The sequence below is a fragment of the Canis aureus genome, chromosome 24 (assembly GCF_053574225.1).
Source record: "Canis aureus isolate CA01 chromosome 24, VMU_Caureus_v.1.0, whole genome shotgun sequence".
NCBI classification, from domain to species: Eukaryota; Metazoa; Chordata; class Mammalia; order Carnivora; family Canidae; genus Canis; species Canis aureus.
The window spans coordinates 12,105,895-12,125,630 of record NC_135634.1 but is presented as its reverse complement, the minus strand read 5'-3'; the positions used below and the strand labels follow the sequence as shown (position 1 = coordinate 12,125,630).

Genomic DNA, 19,736 nt, shown 5'->3' with positions numbered 1-19,736 from the left:
AGAAAGAAAGAAAGAAAGAAAGAAAGAAAGAAAGAAAGAAAGAAAGAAAATGTAAATTTCCAAGCCTCATCTCAGACTTGCTAAATCAGAAGTGTGGGATAAGGAACCCAGTGGTCTGTGTTGGGAGGTCTTCCAGGAAATCCTGGTGCACACTCAAGTTTGAGAACCACTAAAGAATTAGATGTAAAATGTTGTGTTTACAAAGTTGCAGAGGCAAAAAGTAGGGATAAAAAATTAAAGGCAGAGAGAGCCCAGAAATAAGCCCTTGTGTATATGGTCAAATAATTTTTGACAAGAGTGTCAAGACCATTCAGTGGGGGAAAAGATAGTCTTTTCAACAAATGGTGCTGGGAAAATTGGATATCCATCCATCCATGCAAAAGAATGAAGCTGGACCCTTACCTAACACCATATGCAAAAAATAACTCACAATGGATCAAGGATCTAAATATAAGACCTCAAACTCTTAGAAGAAAACATAGGACAAAAGCTTCACAATATTGGATTTGGCAGTGATTTGTTGGTTATAACTCCAAAGGCCCAAGTAACAAAAGTGTCAAAGTAACTGACCCCCAACAAAAACCCTGGACACCAAGAATCATGTGAGCTTTCCTAGTAAGCAAAGCCCTCTGCTTGTGTCACACATTGTTACTGGGAGAATAGAATGCTGTGTGCGTGAATCCTCTGGGAGAAGACAGCTGGAAGTTGTTCTTGGTCTTCCTGGACTCCACTTATATGCTTTTACCACTGCTGATTTTAATCTGTATCCTTTCATATAAAGGCCATAACTGTGAATATAACAGCTTTTCTGAGTTAAATAAACAAACTTTTAATTAATTGAAAACAGAAAGAGACAGAGACAGGGAGGAAGCATGGCAAATAGAAAACAAAAATAGGGAGTAGAGGGCACCTGGGTGGCTCAGTTGGTTGGACATTTGCCTTCAGCTCAGGTCATGGTCCAGGGGTCCTAGGATCAAGTCCCTCCTCAGTGGGGAGCCTGCGTCTCCCTCTGTCTCTCCCCTGCTCATGCGTGCGCGCGCTCTCTCTCTCTAAAATAAATAAAATCTAATAATAATAATTTAAAAAAATAGAGTAGTAGAAATAAGTCCAAATATATCAGTTACCAAAATGCATGCGAATATACTAAAGTCACCAATGAAAAGAGAGAGGCCTGGTAGATTGGCTAAAAAGAACAATGGGTAGGTCTAGAAAGGAAAAACTGTTAACATTTACAATTGCCCTCACTCCATATCCTGTAAATTCTGTAAAGGTTTACAGTTCTATGAGGTTATAGGCTGGTGCAAAATGCTAAGCCAATAGGAGCAGGGCAGGAGGAGTCCCACACTTTTTCCTCCCCACTGTGCCACCAGCAGGGCTGGAATGCCATCTCTGCCATAGTCTCCTCTCCAGGTGCAGCTCACTTTGGTCATGCCTGCTTGATTATCACCCGTTAACCCTAGGTGAGCATATTAGTGCTCATTATGCCATAAAATTAATTTCCTTTTTAAAGTATGATTATTCATCAAAGGCCTTTGGCTTCTCTAACAGGTTTTTATTTATTTATTTTGTTAATTTTAAAGAGTTTATTTATTCATGAGAGACACAGAGAGAGGGGCAGAGACATAGTCTCCCTGTGGGGAGCCTAATGTGGGACTTGATCCCAGGACCCCAGGATCACAACCTGAGCCGAAGGCAGACGCTCAACCACTGAGCCACCCAGGTGCCCATCTAACAGGTTTTTAGATTAATGTCTGTTTTTTAATAACTTCAGTCTCAAGAAGCAAGTGAAGTAGAGAAAGGTCAAGGGGCCACTTGCTAAGAGCACAAGATATGCCAAAGGCGCATCTCCTGGAGCCCAGAAATGCAGGGCGGTCAGCAGGCAGAGGTGATACCCCTGTCTGTAGGTAGACAGATGTCAGCAGCCAGGGCTGGAAAAAACGAACTCACAAGTAGAGGCTGCTTTGACAATGAAAAGAAAGTATTTGACCTAAGAGCAGATGAGGTAACATCCCCAGGGGACTTTGAAGTTTTGTCTCTTCCCTGCGGCTGAAATGAGCTGGGATTTCTCCAGCAGCTAGCAGGGATGTGCAGGCGGCCGAAGATCTGACGCCAAGGAGAGGGCCTCCCTTAAAGCTGAAAACGAAGCAGATCCAGCTCTTTGAAGTCATACACACCAGACTTCACATTCGAGTGATGCTGGGTAATTAATTTCTCAGAGACTAAATTTCCTTGTCTTTCAAATGAGCATAACAAAACGACCTCCCCAAGTTGTTGGGACGATGACATAAAGTGGTAAAGGACAGGGTAGGAAGTCCAAACACACCATTTCTTCTGCAAGTGCTGAGTAACATGGTTTCAAATTCATTTTATATTTCTAGATGTGCAGCAAACGCATTTAGTGTGGTACTAATGCCTAAATTTTGTTGGATAATAAGGCCTCACCTTGCATTGCAGTTGCCGCGATGTAATCTATCTGTACCTTCTGAACCTAAAAAACCATAAATGTTTGATGTGTGCTTCGCCCTGTACGCTGTTCTGGGATGTCCCGTTTTTGTTTTTGTTTTTTTTTTTCTTACTTGCTTTCCCTTCAGCAGTTCAGATATTCTCTCAATATTTGTGTTTGCAAAGTCCTATCCCTATCCCTAGGCCTGAATTTTCTCCAAAGTTCCAGTGGCACAGATCCAAATAGCCTGCAGGCATGTCCCCTTGGAGGGCTCGCCCTTACCTCACCGAACACTTTGTGTTTGTTTTTCCAGCAAATATGTATGGAATGTAGCGAAGTGCCAAATCCTGTGCGGGGACCCTTCGTTTTCAGCTAAATTAGAAACAGTTCAACCCTCAAAGGGGCTCCCCTCCAGGGGGAGAGGAGGATTATGCAATGTTGGTAATAGGGGACGTGCTACATTCCAGGTACCTGGGAGACCTGAGAACTGGAGGAAAAGCAATCCAGGGAAGAATGTGGCACCCAACCTGCTGAGGGCCTCGGCCACATCAGAGGGCCTGTCTGGGTGCTGAGTCCCAGGAATTTCTGGCGCCGGGCCGCCGTGGCTCCCGCAGGCAGCGACTGAAACAATCACGGCCCCGAGCAGCCCGAGAGGCAAGCTCGGGAGGAGAGACCCTTCCACCAGGGCAGAGCTGCCGGGCGCACCACGGTCCAGCGCTCCTGGACTGCGGGAGGCGCCCGATGCGGAATCCAGGGCACCTCCAGGCCGCACCCACTTGCCCGGGAAAAGGAGGAAAGGGTTTGTGGACTGACACTCCCCCGGGGACTGGCGGTGCACTCAGGGACACGTGGTATCCAGCACTTTCAGTTAAGTAAACACTGTCCTGTCATAGGACTTGGCGGCGGGGGAGGCTGTTCCACACTCAGATCCGCTGGCCAGGCAATCTGGAGGCCCCAGACTCCGCCGCCCAGCAACCCCGCAGAACCCAAGATCCGGAGGAGGGTTCATAGAAGAATGAAGGGCGAGACATGTAAATAAACAGATATAATACCACAGCAGCTCTGGAAAACCCTCAGCGATCACCATTCTCGGGATCACTTGGCAACCGGATGGAGGGAAGGAAACATGGCCTTGGGGCAGACATGCCGGATTAAGACCCACTTCTGAGGTTCAGGAGCTGTGCCTCAGGGTCCTAATCTGTAAGCCTGACTGTGTGTGTGTGTGTGTGTGTGTGTGTGTGTCCTCAGAATTAATGTGCGAAAGGCAAAGTGCCGGGTACATATTAAGTGTTCAACAAATGGCTGTTGTATGGTGGTGATTATTATTAAGAGCCAAGCAAGTGAGTTGCTCCCTGCCTCTTTTCATTCTGCACCAGGTGCTAGACAAATCCTTTGTGATCTCCCTTCCCTGATCCTCCCTTCCCCTCCCCTGCTCTTCTTTCCCCTCCCCTCCCCTTCAGTGCTTCAGGCAGTGGTGGGCTCCTGGTGGCATCTCTCCCTGTCCCATTCTGCTGGATAACACGCCTGCACCCTGCAGAGCTGGCTTCTCCACCCCAGCTGAACTCCCTACCACATCATGCATACGCTGCTCATGCCACGTGATGCATTCTGCCTGGCATCGTGGTGCCCCAGCACCTGCCATTGACTCCGGCCATACTGGACCAGGTGCCCTGAGTGTAGAGACCAGACATTTTGACTGGTTCCCACTCAGCACCTAGAGATTGCCTCACGTCCACAAGGCTCTTTATGTATGGAGTATAACAACAACAACAAAAAAATACAGTCAACACATATTGACTATGTTAACAAATGAATCTAAGTACTTTTACCCTACATGGTTGCAAGAGATGGGTAAATACAGTTTATCTAAGCCAATTTCCCATGGACAGTATCCCCAGATAGCATGTAGTTAGCACTTAAGCGCCTATGCCACTCTTCCAAGCAGGCCACCAAAACCATATATTGTGATCTTCAGTTTTCTGGAATTTACAATATAGAACAGGACCTGATACCACTTTCCAGGGCAATTACGATTCAAATCCCAATACTACAAGCTCTAAGAGATCATAAAAGACATCCTAACAAAGATGACTCCCGATAAGAGAGGCTGGCTGGGTAGGGTCTAGAGATCTCTTGGTTTGTTGACTAGATATTGTTATAATACAATTTCACTTGTGGCATTATCAGCAAACTTTATAAATACAAGGATGTTGTTGGCAGGGAAGGCAGATGGAATTGTTGGAAATGCCACAGGGTGGAAAACACACTTGAAATTAAGAAAAAATGTACCAAGGAAAGGAGGAAAGGATAGTCAAAATTGGGAACTGGATGAGGTTTTGGTGGAGTGGTACTCTGTCCTGTGCCTGAGTTCCTTCTTCCTCCTGGCGTCTTCCTTGACCCTGGCCTTGACAGAACCTAAAGATGACAGGGTGATGTGGGACATCTAGGACATGGAGCAGGCTGGTTGGGGAAATATTTGCTAACTGCCCCCTTGTGAGATTACTCCTATTCTAAAGGGCTTGGAAAAGGTAGGAGCTGCTGCTGATCCAAAGAAGAATTAGCACCAGAAAAGGGTTTTCCTTTTCTGCCAATTTCTACTAATCTCAATCTCCACTAATTGAGATTCCTCCAAACCTCAACTAATGATCAGCACATAGTAGTTTCTCAGTAAAATACTTTTGAACTCATCAAAGTCATGTATGATCGCTGGTGGCTTTGGTTCCAGTTCTTGCCACATTAAATTGTGTTTTGTATGATGGAGAGTAAGATTAGTTTTACTTTTGAGATTGTTACATGACATGACGCATGAAGATCAGCTCTGCAAGATCTGATCATAGTTTTATGATGGAGGGGTTCCAACAGACTGTTGTATGTCTCTTCCAGCCATCCTGCGACATGTCTGCTAAAAGAAAAACAGGAGCAGCCAACACTGCTCATTTTATCTTAAAAAACAAACAAACAAAAGGCCTTCATGCCCCAGGGCACAAGTGATCAAATACTGGTGAACCACCAGCACACAGATGGAAACATATTTATGCCTAATAAACAAGCGATGATGAACCGGGTTCTATAGGAAATAGTGAGTAAGAGGTAGGAATGGAACACAGACAATGAAAGAGTATCTGCTTTTTAAATAACTCTTGTGGTTTAGGAAAGGTAGAGTAATTACAAAGTTTGGCTTTCTGAAGCACTGTTAAAGCTTTGTAGCACACACATGGAAGTCCTCTAATAAGCCTGCAATAGTTGGATGTACTAGTATGTAACAGGGGTGTGGGTGGGGACACTTATGCAGAAATATTTGGCATATTAAACTTCTGCCTCTGTCAAAACACAAATTCTGATTAAAATGCTCAGGTCGAGTATTTTGGTCACACTATGATTTTGAAGCTCTCTGATGATTCTTGTTACATATTTCATGAAGGAAACCATATTTAGCATGAGATCTTGTGCTGCTCCTACAGCTGGACAACACCATGGTCCCTCACTGCACTAGATTCTATTTGCTGATACTGTCAGGTTTTCTGGCTAGAGAAAGGCCCCTGCTGCCGGGCAACCAGGGATTCCCGGGGATGTCAGCAAGTGCCTCGGGGAGCAGGAGAAAACTAGAATCTGACCCAGTGGGATAATTGCTCCTGGGGCCTTAGCTGTTTATTTTCACATTCCTTCTGCCCACCACTTATAACTCATCATCTTCCCTCCTCTCTGACACTTTTGACACAAAGCAGAACGAGCAGAAATGAATAGAAAGTTACTAATGAAATGGGCTGAGTGAGGGAAGGTTTGGGAAATAAGCCCTCAGCTAGGCAGGCAGGCCAAAGCAGCAGTGCCTTCTTGAAGTCTAGAGGTGGGATGGCTGAGGGTATATTTAGTAATAGTCCCAAGGGCTAGGAAGAGGACATAGGGACCATTGTCCACAGGTAAAGGGACAGGGGAGGTAGGCTCATGTTCCAGGAGGAATTAGATTCAGCCAAGGAAAGATTCACCCATCTTCTGGAAGTCTTTGGCAAAAGATGAGCAACAGGTTCTAGCAATCATGCTACATTGAAAGGCAGCCTCACCTGTTTGAGGACATCCAGTCATGTATTTACTTGGTCATTTGGCCATAGAAGGTAATATGAGGCACTTCCCTTCATCATTACACACACACACACACACACACACACACACACTAAAGATTCCTCACTGAGAATCTCTCTCCACGGGTCTAGCCACAACTGCACACTGGCCTTCTGAAAAGGCAGAAGAAGGCTGCTTTATGGAAGAAAGTATACAAAATCCTTTAAAACATTTCTCATACCTATCATTTCATCAGTACAACTTCATTTTTTGGCTCTTTAAAATTCCTACTTAAAATTTAAACACCGTTGGATCAGAAGTAAGTAAAGAGTAGTTGGTTGTTCTAGAGATTGTCTTGGGAGTCCTTAGTTCTGAATTATTTGAACGTCTCAGACACCCTGGCCTGGACTTGTACTGTCCAGGCCCCCAGGCCCGCTGTTGCTGGAAGTTAGATTTCACTAAGCTGAACTTTCCCTTCTGGCTGGCTTAGGTTCCAATACATTGTAACTCTCTAGAGTTATAATAGAGCACCTCAGGTCTATAAAACTAAAAATAGAACCAAACAACATATTAGGAAAATATTTGCAATTTCTGACAAAGGTCAATCATCTAACTATAAAAAGAGCTCTTGGAAATCAATAAAAGATGAATACTACAGTAGAAAATCAGCAACAAAAACAGACCCAACAACAACAACAAAAAAAATGAAGAGAACATTCATAAGGGAAGAAATACAACATGATAGAAAAGCAAAGAAAAATAGTTCACAGATATTTAAAGCAGATAAAGGAATGCAAAATAAAGCAATGAGATAGTTCTTCACTTATCACGTTAGCAAAAAAAATTATTTTATTAGTGATAAATTTCAGTATTGGCAGGATTCAGGAAAATGTATCTCTTATACTGTTGGTAGGAATGTGAATTGGTACAGCCTTTCTGGAAGGAAATTTGGGATATTTATCAGGACACAGCATTTCTTAGTACATGCACCACAGGAAATTGGTACACAGGAAATAGAATATGGTACATCTGCATGTCACCATTAAAAATGAGGTAGGAGGGATCCCTGGGTGGCGCAGCAGTTTAGTGCCTGCCTTTGGCCCAGGGCGTGATCCTGGAGACCCGGGATCGAATCCCATGTCAGGCTCCTGGAGCATGGAGCCTGCTTCTCCCTCTGCCTATGTCTCTGCCTCTCTCTCTCTCTCTGTGACTATCATAAATAAATAAAAATTAAAAAAAAAATGAGGTAGGAGAAGCATCAGTGTCACTGATGAAAGAATAGATTACAAAATAACATTCAATACAAATATAATTTTTGATTAAAAATTATATTAAGCCATGAAAAACCAGATTCTTGGTGATATAATTATTAAATAATTAATATAATTATTAAATATAAAATCAATATGTGTATAAATGTATTTATAAAATTTCTAAAAATTATCACTATAATTTAAAGTTTTTTAAGTTATTAAATTATTTTATAATTACATAAAATTATTAAGCTTTAAATTTATTTATTTATTTTTTTGGAGAAAAAAAGTGGAGGATGTGGAGAAGAGGGACACCTCATGCACTGTTGATAAGACTGTAAGTTGGTGCATCCACTGTGGAAAACAGTATGGTGGTCCCTCAAAAAAATTAAAAATAGAAAATACCATATGACCCAGTAATTCCACTCCTGGCTATTTACCTGAAGAAAATGAAAATATGAATATAAAAAGACATGTATACCCCTATGTTTATTGAAGTGTTATTTTCAATAGCCAAGATATGGAAGCAACCCAAGAGTCCAACCATAGATGAATGGATAAAGAAGATGTGGTATTACATACAATGGAATGTTACTCAGCCATATAAAAGGATGAGATCTTTCATTGGTGAAAACATAGATAAACCTAGAGTATAATGCTAAGTGAAGTAAGTCAGTCAGATAAAGACAAATACCATATAATTTCACTTGCATGTGGAATCTAAAAAACAAAACAAATGAATAAACAAACAAAAAACAGAAACAGGGATCCCTGGGTGGCGCAGTGGTTTAGCGCCTGCCTTTGGCCCAGGGTGCGATCCTGGAGACCTGGGATCGAATCCCACGTCGGGCTCCTGGTGCATGGAGCCTGCTTCTTCCTCTGCCTGTGTCTCTGCCTCTCTTTCTCTCTGTGTGACTATCATAAATAAATAAAAATTAAAAAAAAAAGTTATAAAACAGAAACAGACCCATAAATATAGGGAACAAACTAATGGTTCACAGAGGGGAAGGAGTAGAGGGATAGGCAAAATCGGTGAAGGGGAGTAGGATATACAATTCATTCCTGTTATGGGATGAATAAGTCACAGAGGTGAAAGGCACAGCACAGGGAATAGAGTCAATGGTAGTGTCATAGCACCCTATGGTGGCAGATGGAGCTCCACCTGTGGTGAGCACAGCATAACATGTAAAGTTGTAGCATCACTATGCTGTATGCTGGACACTAATAACATTGTATGTAAAAAATATAGAGAGATTTGAAGAACCAGATTCTTTGAGATATAAAATTATTGTTTCAAATTTATCTTGCTTCCATGAATGTAGCTACTTGAAAATCTAACGTATAGAATTTCCCTAGCAATAAATAGGTTTTTTCTACAAATATTTACTAACTTCCTCCTATGAGCCAGACACCATTCTAGCTGAGAGAGACTGAAATTTATAAGACAAAATTCTACTCTTTATCTTCCTTTTGGCAGGGAACATAGACAATAAGTAAAACATACATAAATAAGAGAGCGACAATTTCATAAAGAAAATAAAATAGGCTACTGTAATAGAGACCATCAAGAGGTTAGAGACCAACTTTAGCTATGATGACCAATCTTAATTATATTTCAGTTGAGACCAGGGTGGGGAGAAGGATTGAGCCATGTGAGAAGCATTGTAGACATGAGGGAGAACAAGTGCAAAGGCCCTGAAGAGGGAACAATATTGGAATGCTGAAGAAAGAGAGTTTAATGTGATAAGAATCTGTATGAAAGAGAGCAGGAGAGTGGTAAAAAATGAGGTCAGACAATTAGGCAGGGATGAGATCACATTGACTGCATGGGTAGGTAAGGACCATTGGGAAGCCATTGGAGGAGTTCAGTTTATGGACAATTTGATAAAATGTGTCTTTTAAGGATACAAAATAAAATGTAAATGTTTGGTAATATGCAGTTAATAAATTAACTTCATAGACATAATTTTATTTAATAAAACAATTCTGTGGGGTAGGTGTTATTTATCTTCATCATAGATCTGCTACAGAGGCTCAGAGAAGTTGAGCCACTTGGCCATGGTCGTATAGCAAGTAGATGACATGATTGGGATGAGAAGCAGAGGCCCCTGTATCCGGGTAATTTACCAGGAAGGAAACTAAGCAATAGTTTACAGCACCGAATGTCAGGCAGTAGGTCTGGTGGCTAAACTTCATACGTTTCCATTACCGCATTGAGTACATTGAATGAACCAGTGAACTCTCTGTCACCACCTCAGCCTACTATAGACTTTTAAGGAAGTAACTAAGGAACTCAGTTTGTGTCACCCCATGTTATTGCACCAGGATTGGAAAATCTGAGACATTGGTTGCAACATTTGGCACTTTGATTTCGGATGATCTACAAGCCTTTTAAATGGCCTAAGTGTGCTGGATGCGGCCTGTCTTTTGAAGTGACCTCCTAGGCCCACCTGCCTGGGTACAGCTCTAGAGGATGGCTGAGTCGTTATTCTCAAGCCCAGGGTCTGGCTGGAGCCTGCTCCAAGTCAGGATGGGCAGAAACATTTGTTTTGGACCTCATCCTGCTCTTCCACCATTTGGGTCTTTGAGAGGAGGGGCTGATTGGCCGAGTTCTCAATGCTGAACCTCCTACAGTGGTTCCTGAAGCTACCGTGCATCTCTCTGCTCCTTCATGGTGTCACAACAGCCACCATATGGTGCTTCTCTCAGCAAGGGGCATTGGAATCTTCTTCCTCTCCCCGTCCATCCTCAGCTCATCCTGGCTCATCCCCCAGGCAGCTGCAAGCTATGGAAGCATCTCACCCACTCAGTGGTCTCTCTTTTATCTCTGGGTTCCCAAGTCTGCTCTTGCGTAGCTGCACTTTCCCTCATCTGGGACTTGCTAGCTTGTGCTTACATTTTCCTTGTGCTGTCTGGATCCTGTTTCCTAAGGTCCCTCACACACATAGCTCTCTGGGATCTGAGTTCAGTCCTTCTTCTTCTTCTTCTTCTTCTTCTTCTTCTTCTTCTTCTTCTTCTTCTTCTTCTCTTCTTCTTCTTCTTCTCTTCTCCTTCTTTAAGATTTTGTTTATCCATTCATGAGAGATACACAGAGACAGAGGCATAGGCAGAGGGAGAAGCAGGCTCCCTCTGGGGAGCCTGATGTGGGACTTGATTCCAGGACCCCAGGATCACAACCCGAGCCAAAGGCAGACACTCAACCACTGAGCCACCCAGGTGTCCCTGAGTTCAGCCTTCTTAAACATGCAGGTAACTGACATGTGGTTTCCAGAGGAGTACAATTCACAGAGACAGAAGGTAGAATGGTGGTGGCCAGGGGCTGAGAGGAGGCAGGAAATGGGAGGTTGTTGTTGACTGGGGATAGAGTTTTCATTTTGCAAAATAATTCCGGAAATCTGTTGCACAACAATGTCTATACACTTAATACTACTAAACTGTATGCTTAAAAATGACTAAGAAGCTATGTATTTTTTTAACCATGATTTTTAAAAAAGCAGTAAGCAGTGAGCCTGATGTGCCTATAGTCTGCTATCCCCTTCTAGCTCTAAGCTGTTCACTCAGATACAGTGCTCTGCTTCCTTGTGTGGAGGTCTGGCCTTTGGTAATGAAATGCCCTGGCCTCTCACTTGGTGGCACAGCTGGAACTCACTCTTCGGCAGTCTCTGTTAGGACACAGGCCATGTCCTCAGTCCACTCCATTAATGCCTCCATCCTCAGCAACCCTTCTTTCTCAAAGTCACAATGATTAAAAAAAAAAAAAAATCCTAATGATGTTCACTTTGTCAAATCCAAGGGTCACTTTTTTGTCCTTTCTCTCTTAACCTTTCTCTTCAACACAACTGACTTCCTTGAAATACACTCTTCTCTTGGTTTCCAAGACTACCTTAATATCCTAGTTTCCTCCTAATTCTCTAAACATTTTAGATTCCTTTGGTGGCTCCACCTCTCCTCAGTGGTTAAATGCCAGTGTACCCCAGGCTCTGGCATTGGCTTTCCCTTTTCTCTCTGCATTTTCTTTCTAGATCATCTCATCCATCCTTAGATTTACATACAAGTCTATGTGGATAACTCCCAAATTTGTGCATTCAGCCTAGACTTTCTCCCTAAGCTCTACAATTATGCCTCCAACTGCCTCCTCAACCACTCCATCTGGATGTCTATACATTTATTGAGAATTTTCAATTCATTGGGAGGGATGTATAAACATGAAATAATTTTATATTTTCCCATGGCTACCCAATTATGCTGTTCTGCATAGTCAAGAATCTTGGGATAGTTCAGGTCAATTGTACAATGTTGAGATTATTAAAGCTGTCTCATTCTAGATTTTAAAATCTCAGTACTACCTGGACTTACATATTATCTCAGTGGCCAATTCTCTATCTGGGACACGAAATGTGTAAGATAGGCCTCAAACATCTTAGAACACCAAAAAGCAAGGAATCAATCAAAGAATTCTGGGGCCATGCCAAAATGATTTGGGAGCCAACCTGAAGAATCTAAAGGTGGAACATTTGAGCAATAATAAAAAAATAATAACTGCGGTGAATTAAAAAAATAACTGCAGTGAATTAAACACATGAATATTATTAAATCTGTAAGTTCATAGTGAAACTTAAAAAAAAATTTCAACTCATATCTCTTATTTTTGAGAATGCTAGGAAACCAAGACATCGTTTTGACAACTTGTAAACGGAGAGAAAGAATACATTTTCATGTTTAAAATGAGGCTCAGGGTAACAGAGTAGTTGATGAGGAGAAATTTCTCTTCACTGAAGTATTCCAGCTAATAAATAAAGAAGAACAGAATTGGAATATTGGAACCTCTGGTGAAATAGTTATCTTGGCAATGATCATCCATGATGACTAAAAGAAAGAAGAAAATGGGGAAAAGCTCTATGACTTGGATTTGACAAGGATTTCTTGGATAAGACGAAATACATAGGCAATGAAGGTAAAAACAAACAAATTGGACTACATCAAAATCAAAAACCTCTGTGCATGAAAGGACACAATGAACAGTGAAAGGATAACTTAGGAAATGGTTTGTAAATCATATCTCTGACAAGACTTGAATAGACATTGAAAGATGACATACAGATGGCCAACAAGCACATGAAAAGATGCTCAACATCAGTAAATTAGGGAAATGCAGATCAAAACCACAATGAGATATCACTGCACACCCATTACATTAGAATGACTACAGCCAAAAATAAATAAATAAATAGAAGGAGGAGGAGGAGAATGAAAGAAAAGAAAGGAAAAAAGAAAAACCAGAAAATGACAAGTGTTGGCAAGGATATGGAGACATTAGAATCTTTCTGCACTGTTGGTGGGAATGTAAAATAGTGCAGCCACTATGGAAAGCAGCATGGCAGTTCCTCAAAAAAAAAATTGAATATCCATATGATCCAACAATTCTTCTTCTGGGTATATACCCAGAAGAATTGAAAGCAGGGTCTCAACGTGATATTTGTATACACATGCTCATAGAAGCACTATTCCCAGTAGCCAAAAAGGGCAAACAATATAAGTGTCCATTGACAGATGAATGGATAAACAAAATGTGTACAATCGAATGTTTTCAGCCTAAAAGAAAGAAATTTGCACACATGCTACAACATGGATGAAACCTGAAGACGTTATGCTAAGTGAAATAAGACAGCCACAAAAAGACAAATATGTATGATTCCACTCATATGAGGTATCCAGAGTGGACAAATTTACAGAGACAATTGCCAAGAGCTGAAGGGAGGGAGAAGTGGGGAGTTGGTGTTTAATGGGCATAGACTTTCAGTTTTGTAAGATGAAAAAGTTTTGAAGATTGGCTACCCAACAATGTGGATGTACTCAATACTACTAAACTGTATACTTAAAATTGGGTAAGATGGTAAATTATATAAATGTGTTTACCACTATTTAAAAAAAGAGAGACCAGGACAATTGGATATTCCATTCCTCCTGAGAAGCAACATAGCATCACCTACAAAATAGTCTTGCCAAAAAATCAAAACAATTTAAGCTAGATCAAGCCACTGGATCTAACTACCAATTTACAGAAAATGCAGGGACAGAGGAACATGTTAAACAACATCACATGGAAGCAATCAGCAAAAATCCAGACTGTGGGAAACTACAGGAAAACAACTGAGTTTCTTCAATAAATAAATTGCAAGAGAAAAAAGTAGTAATAGGAGGAAACCATAGATTAAAAGTCTTAAAAGACATAAAAGCCAATGGCAGTATCTGGAATTATTCAAATAAACCATAAAAAAGTATGACACACTCAAGGAATATGTGATAATATTCAGGAATCTAATGGTTGTTTTTAAGTCCTTATCTTCTAGAAACACTAAATTATTTATGTTTGGAATATTATAATATCTAGGATTTGCTTCATAATAATTGGGGGTGAGGAAGTTGGAGGGTATAGATGAAATGTGCCTGGCTGTGAGTTCATGATTGCTGAAGTTGATTGGTAGAAGCCACTATTCTATCTTTACATTTGATATTTGCACAATTAAGTGTTTTATATATGTTATATAAACCTTATAATATATAAAGTTTATATTATATATATAAAGCCCTTCTCTTCTGCTATCAGCTCAGCATAAGAAATAGAAATGTGGTCTGCAAACACTTTCACTCGCCCTGGTCCAGTGACTTGGCCTATTCAGCCTGCAGGCAGGAGGTGGAGCAGAGTGTGTAGGAGCAGCAGCTTGCTGGGTTGTCCGGAGTGAAAGGCGATCTCCTCTCTCTGGATTGCCATCGCCTCTTAACACAGTCTGACTTTTGTATGGTAGGGTCTGCATGCCGGGTCTTTGCTGGAACACATCTGTGGGTTCTCTGGATGAGTCTTCAGAGGGCCTTCTCTGGCGCATAGTTCCCTAGCGTGGAGGTCTGGCTCAGGCTCAAGCTTAAGCTCTTCCCACCCACAGTCCCCAAACACAGCTCCTAGTGTTGCCCCTGCCTGGCGGACACATCACTGGATGGGTTACCTGAAGATAGCTCAAGTCCAGCCATTTTCTGAACTGTGTATAAAACCTACAGAAAATCATGTGTCCTTTCCATGTCAAATGGAGGAAACACTGCCTGCCCAAGTGACACATACCTTCTCTTGGCCTCTTTTCTATTCCTTTTTCCACATTTGGGCAGCATCAGACAAAGTATAGGCAACTTGTAGACAAAAGACAAAAGAACTGGGGCTGGGACTGGTGTTGGATTGGTCCCTTTCACTTCTTTACAATAGGTTATATTGGGGTCTTTCTTTTTCATTTATTGAATGAAAGAATAAATAAGAAACCCCATGTAAAATATGGCCGGATTGAGCCTGCAATTAAGTTCTACCAGCCCAAGTATTCCAAATAGGGAAGAGTCTGGATTTCATGTGACATATAGAATTAACAACTGAGGGGCCCCTGGGTGGCTCAGTTGGTTAAGCTGTTGCCTTTGCCTCAGATGATGATCCCAGGGTCCTGGGATTGAGCCCTTCATTAGGCTCCCTGCTCCTTGGGGAGCTTGCTTCTCCCTCTCCCTCTGTCTGCCACTCCCCCTGCTTGTGCTCTGTCTTTGTGTGTGTTTCCGTCAAATAAATAAATAAAATCTTAGAAAAAAGGATTATTCCTGTTGCGATTTCTTTTTTAATGACCGTGTCTTAGGTGAGAATCTCTATTAATTAATTAAATATTTTAAGTTCTTTTGGATTTACTTTACAGATAGAAAGAGCTATAATCATGCCTAGAAATAGAAAGTTAATGTTAGACCATCAGTGCAATAAGTATGCAATACTTGAATAGATTTCTCGTTATGGACACATCTTTCCTGGCTCAAAACAAATGCTTGATATGGAAGAGTCAAGAAACACATATTGTATAGCCCAACAAAGAAGATAATAGAAGATACCACCGATTCACATAGGTACAATGCTAAGTACTGTATATATGTTGCTTCATATAATCCTCACAACAATCCCACATGGTGAGCATTATTATCTCCATTGAGAGAAGAGGCAGCCAAAGCTCAGAGAAATTACTTTAGTAAACAATGGAACCAGGATACAAGTCCAGCTCCATTTGACTCTAGAAATTGAGTTCTTAATCTCCATGTACTACCTGTAATAAAACACTAAAAATATTTACCTGGTTAGGAGATTAGATAAATAGACATAATTTATATAGATTTAATATTCAAATTAAAATCCACTGATCTTCTAAGATAGAGGATTTTTGAAAAGCTTAATCTATATAATTATTAAATCCTTACATATTTAACACTGCTTCTAAATTATCATAGAAATTACTTTCCAAAAAATGTTAGTCACAGCTGGACTGAAAGAGGGTTTGGGAAATGTGGCAACTTTGTTTATAGAAGTATAATATGCTGTAGGTCTACTGGAGATCCAGTGAGATCTATCTTTGTGGAATCTAAAACAGAGGAACAAGCAGTAAAACCTTTTGAGATAAGCCTAGATTCTAAAAAGAAAAAAAACCCAAAAAATTTAGCAAATGTTAAAAATAGTAAGAAACCTTTTGGCAACTATGACAGTTACTTTATCCACCATAAGAGGCACCGAGAAAACCTAATATATTCCCTCAGACAGTAAAATCAACCCTTTCTTGCCCTAAGAGTAGCTGGTGAGTTATTTGTTTAATATTTAAGTAGATGTGGTTGGGATGAAATGAAACTCATGATCGCACTGTTACAGGAGAAAAGAAAAGGAAGAAGAAGAAAGCCTGAATGAAGAGGAATATGAATGAATGAAGAATATGTTGAGATCAAAGAGCTGATAGGGACACAGCCAGAGCACCTGTAAAACAAAAAGGTCCAGGACCACATCTCAGGGCTCTGAAGTAGAAATTGCTGAAACCCCAAGTGCATCCTCAAAGCAAAAATAAAAATGGGAAATAGTTGAAGTATCCAGCTTACCTGAAGTCAGAACGGAAAAAGAGGAAGAGAAATAGCCTTGAAAATGCAGAATGCTAGCTTCCAGGTCAAAAGTCAAGAAAATGGCCTAGAAAGACAATATTTATTTATTTATTTATTTATTTTTTTCAAGATTATTTATTTATTTATGCATGAGAGATACAGAGAGAGAGGCAGAGACATAGGCAGAGGTAGAAGCAGGCTCCATGCAGGGAGCCTGATGTGGGACTCAATCCTGGGAAGCCAGAACTACACCCTGAGCTGAAGGTAGACGCTTAACCGCTGAGCCACCCAGGCATCCCAAAAGACAATATTTAAAGAGAAGCTTCAGATGTGCCCAAAGAAAACAAAGGTAGTACTACTTTCAGATTAGAATTAGATAAATAAGGTTACATTCTAGTCATTACATAGCCACAAATGTCTTAACGGTATTTTTAATTTCTCAAAATTTAGAAGTCTTTACTAAAGAGGAAACAGGATACTGGATATAAAACATGGGCACCTCTTGAAAGCAAAAAGGAAGCATGAGGGGGAAAAAAAAAAGAAACATAAAATGAGAGAAGAGGCTACATGATTAAGAGCACTACTGAAGTAAGCCTGTGGTATAAATTCTACTGCGGGCAATTGACATACATCCAAGGTTAGGATAGTTTTTTAAAGTTTGTATTTCAATTCCAGTTAGTTAACATATAGCATAATATTAGCTTCAGATGTATGATACAGTGATTCAACACTCCTATACAACACCTAGTACTCATCACAACTAGTGCCCTCCTTAATCGCAGCACCTATTTCACCCATCCCTCACCTGCCTCCCCTCTGGTGACCATCAGTTTGTTCTCCATAGTTAAGAGTCTGTTTCTTGGTTAGTGTCTCTCTCCTCCCCCACCCCCCCTTGGCTCATTTGTTTAGTTTCTTAAATTCCACCTATGGGTGAAATCGTATGGTATTTGTCTTTTTCTGACTGACTTATTTTGCTTAACATAACACTCTCTAGCTCCATCCAATGGCACGATTTCATTCTTTTTTTATGGTTGAATAATATTCCATTGTATATAGACACCACATCTTCTTTTTTTCTTTTTTTTTTCTCAGATCTAGGGTTAAGGTTAGTGAGTTAGGGCAAGGTGAGGGTATGTGCCTAGTATCCTGCAGTTCAGAGACTTCTCCAGAGAATAAAACCCAAAACTTCTGCTGGGGTGAGAATAGACATGGCAGCCATCTACTATGCTGAGATAAAGAGGTTATTTGGGGCCCTAAATACTGTTTAATAGTTATTCAATTGTTCCTTCTGTTTTTATTTCTACCTTCACACCCATTTCAGAAATATTGCCAGTTCTGAAATGTTTGGTGGCTTAAATGTTCAGGTTGCGTCTCAACTTATCATGTGTTCAGGAGGTCACTTTCTTAGATTGGGGGTTAGGATGAGGGCATGTGAGGTTAGGCTATGTTTTAATAGCTATGATAATTAGCTTTGAAAGCCTGAATTTTTAATATATGGGAAGATTCTATAATGTACAATGCATTTCCTGACATTATACAAGAAGGCAAAGTGGAAGGAAAAGCTGCACAACACTGTATTGCCTAAATCTCTAATGACTCAATGCTATTTGCTGCGAGCACATAATGTACCAAGCTGTAAAGTAGGATTTAGGGGAATTCCCAAGGGAATCTCCACAAGCCATTTTTATATCTAGGATTTGTTTGAAGAAAATTTAGAAGTCCCCGTGGACATGCCATTTAGCTAAATTCCTTAGCTCATTATACTCTAAAATGTTTAAAAATATATCTCTTTTGCATAAACACCCAAACAAAGATTTTCTAGTTTTATTTGCTACAGGGAACTATACATTTTATGATGCTGGATATGTTTGACTCAAGTTATAAAATTTGGTTATTAATTTATTACTTAATTTAAAATTTTTATATAAAAGGCAAATGACATTTCACCTTTAGGGACAACATTTAGATTTGGTATCTAAGACAAATATATTTAATTTTTCTATGTAACCAAAACATGACAGAGATTAATTCAGGCCTTTTATCTCTTTCCTAAATAAAGTTAGTAGGTAATTGTATTAGTTACCTACTGTTGCATTACAAATGATTTCAAAGCTCAGTGGCTTAAAACAATAATAAATATTTATTATCTCAGACTTGCTGTGGGTCAGACATTTGGGAATGGCTTTGGTGGTGGTTGTGGTTCAGGGTCTCTCATCAGGTTGCAGTCAAGATGTTAGCTGTAGCTACAGTTGCATCTGAAGACTTGAGTGGGGCTAGGGGGTCTGCTTCTAAGATGACTAACTCATATGACTAGTAAGCCAAAGGTAGGAGGCCTCAATGCCTTGTCATGTGTATCTCTTTATACAGCTGATCGATTATCCTACAACATGGTGGCTGACTTTCCCAAAGCAAGTGGTCCAAGTAAGCAAGGCAAAAGCTATTGTAATGTTCTTTATGACCTTGCCTCTGAAGTCACATGCTGTCATTTTCACAATAACCTATTGATTACACAGATCATCCTATTAAATGTGGGATGGGAGTGTCTAGGAACATAAAAGCCAACTAGCAAATCACAAGACCATTTTCTTGACTGGCTATAAGAGTAATCAAGGCACACTAAGAACTCATAGTACCAAAATAAAAAGTTGATCATATGGGGAGCATGAAACACAAATAGCATATATTCTATAAAGTATGGTATGGTAGATTGTTAGAGAATCTATCCACTATAGCCCCCAAAGAACCACATCTCCCTAAACCCATGCTACTGCATATTTTCCTCTCACACTGAGTCTGGGGTTGGCCATACAACTTGCTTTGGCCAAAGGGATATTGGCAATGGTATGAAAAATAAATGTACATTGAGACTTGCCCTTTTATGTCACTGGAGATTCTTCCATTAACATGTGAAAAACATAGGGTATAGGAGGCAAAATTCATTCCATGTCAAAAATGATAATATTTGGGGCAGCCTGGGTGGCTCAGCAGTTTAGCGCTGCCTTCAGTCAGGGCGTGATCCTGGAGATCCGGGATCGAGTCCCACGTCAGGCTCCCTG

General features: G+C 40.7%; 1 long non-coding RNA gene across 1 annotated transcript in view; it reads left to right on the top strand.

Moving 5' to 3' along the window:
• LOC144295778 (uncharacterized) overlaps nucleotides 1-5,819 on the top strand; it is a 48,641-nt gene extending 42,822 nt beyond the window's left edge. Inside the window, exon 2 of the long non-coding RNA XR_013362879.1 lies at nucleotides 2,911-5,819. This is a non-coding gene — a long non-coding RNA (uncharacterized LOC144295778). The remainder of the gene's footprint in view (nucleotides 1-2,910) is intronic.
• The last annotated feature ends 13,917 nt before the right edge of the window (nucleotides 5,820-19,736 follow it).